The sequence below is a fragment of the Lepisosteus oculatus genome, chromosome 14 (genome assembly GCF_040954835.1).
Source record: "Lepisosteus oculatus isolate fLepOcu1 chromosome 14, fLepOcu1.hap2, whole genome shotgun sequence".
NCBI classification, from domain to species: Eukaryota; Metazoa; Chordata; class Actinopteri; order Semionotiformes; family Lepisosteidae; genus Lepisosteus; species Lepisosteus oculatus.
This window is the reverse complement of record NC_090709.1, coordinates 3,613,032-3,615,359: the sequence shown is the minus strand read 5'-3', so window position 1 is coordinate 3,615,359 and position 2,328 is coordinate 3,613,032.

The window sequence follows — 2,328 nt, the reverse complement described above, 5'->3', positions numbered from 1 at the left end:
AACAGAGTAAATTTTTATAGAAAAATGGAGGCTGGACAGTATGCGTTATAATATAAACATTTATATTGATTTAAATTGTGTTCTGATTTAAATCGCAAACGTGTGTTTAATTATGTGTCAGGTGGGTCTGTGCAAAGCTGTGCACCGCATCTGCTGCCGCAGGTCCCACTCGTAGTCCGGTCTAGCCAGCGGTGCCGACCCATCTCCGGGCGGTGGGCCAAAGACCAGGTCCACCGGGGTTCGCATTTCCCGGTCCAGCATGAGCGAGGCCAGGGTACACCCGGTAGATTCCTGGACTGCGGTCCGATAAGCCCAGAGCTCGAGGGGGAGGTGGCAGTCCCAGTCGCGTTGGTGCTGGGACACCAGGGAGGCCAGCTGGGTGGCGAGCATCCGATTAAACCGCTCCACAGACCCGTCGCTCTGGGGATGCAGCGGGGTGGTCTGCGTCTTAGTGATCCCCAGGCGCTGGGACACTCTGGCGAAGACCTGGGACTCCAAGATACACCCCTGGTCACTGTGTAACTCCTCCGGCACCCCCAGTCTAGCAAACATCCCCTCCAGTAGTGCATTGGCCACCGTGGGGGCACTCTGGTCTGGGAGGGCAGTGGCCTCAGGCCACTTCGTGAAATAGTCCATTGCTACAAGGACATAGTGGTTTCTGGCCTCGGTGCACAGAAACAGGCCCAAAACGTCCACCCCCACCCACTCCATAGGAGCCCCCACCTGGTGTTGTTTTGGGGGGTCCCCGAGAGCGCTCAAGGGGACCTTTCTGCGCCACGCACACCGCACACATTTGACAATACTGCTCCACGTCCCGGTGGCAATGACCCCAATAAAAATGGCCTCGGAGACGCTGCAGGGTTTTTTTACAGCCGAAATGCCCCACGCCTGGCTGGCCATGCACCACTCTGAGCACAGCCCCGTGGAGCGACTGTGGCACCACCAGCTGCCACCGTATCTCACCACTGGAGAGTGCCTGCCACCCCCGGCGCAGCACCACATCCTACAGGACGCAGAGGGCCTTGACGGACTTTGGGTGCTGGGGGAGCTCCTCTTGCGCAGGCCGCGCTCCTGCTGCCTTCCAGCGGAGCACTGGCCCCACGTCAGGATCAGCTGCCTGTCGCTGTGCCAGGTCTGACATGCCTACCCCCAGCAGCCCCTCCAGGGCTGTGGCCGAGGTGCTCGCCTCTCTCACTGTGCAGACGGCTCCCTCACGCTGCTCCTACCGGGCGCAGTAGTGGCAGTCCGCAACCTCACAGGGGCGCCGCGAGAGAAAGCCGGCATTGAGATGGCGAGATCCAGCACGGTGCACTCCTTAAAGTCGAGCAGCCAGGTGAGGGACGCATGGACGGTCCTCAACCGGAATCGGGTCCTGAACAGGTATGGCCTGAAGTGACGGACCGGCACCATCACCGCCAGCAGCTCACGACGGGTCACGCAGTAGTTCCGTTCAGCCTTATTCAAAGCCCGATTGTAGTAGGCAACTACCCGCTCCCCATCTGGCCCCTCCTGTGCCAACACCGCGCCCAACTCCGAGACACTCGCGTCAGTATCTAGGATATACTGTAACCACGGATTGGGGTAGGCTAGCACGGGGGCCCCCACCAGAGCTTCACGTAACCGACCGAAAGCCGTCTCGCAGCCCGAGTCCAAGTCAAAACGGCGGCCCTTGTCGGTGAGGCAGTGCAGCGGGGGAGAGATGCTGGCAAAGTCCTGAACGAACCTCCGACAATACAAAGCCAACGCCAGAAAGCTACGCAGCTCTGCGACGGTGCGGGGAGTCGGCAATCCCCTCACTGCAGCAACCTTACCTGGGTCTGTAGCCACCCCTCGCGGTCCAACAACATGTCCCAGGAAGGCCCCCTCCCGCCGCAGGAGCTCTCACTTGTGGTGGTTGAGCCTCAGGCCAGCACGGCGGATGCAGGCCAGCACCCCCTGGAGGTTCATCAAGGCCTGGTCGAAACCCCGGGCATGAACCAGCAGATCGTCCAGATACAGCACACACTGGTTCAACGGGACCGATGCCAGCACACTCTCCATCAGCCTCTTGAAAATCGCAGAGGGCATTGCATAGGCCAAAGGGAATGACAGTAAAGTGCCAGAGGCCCTGGCCGATGGAAAAGGCCATCTTCGAGCGAGCAGTACCTGCCAGTAGCCGCAGCGGTGGTCCAGGGAGCTGAACCAGGTCGACCCTGTGATGTAGTCCAGGGCGTCGTCTATCCTCAGCAGTGGGTAGGAATCTTTCTGGGTAACCTCGTTCAGCTTTTGACAGTTCATGCAGAACTTCCACGAGCCGTCTTTTTTTCGGAGCAGTATAGCTGGCGCCGA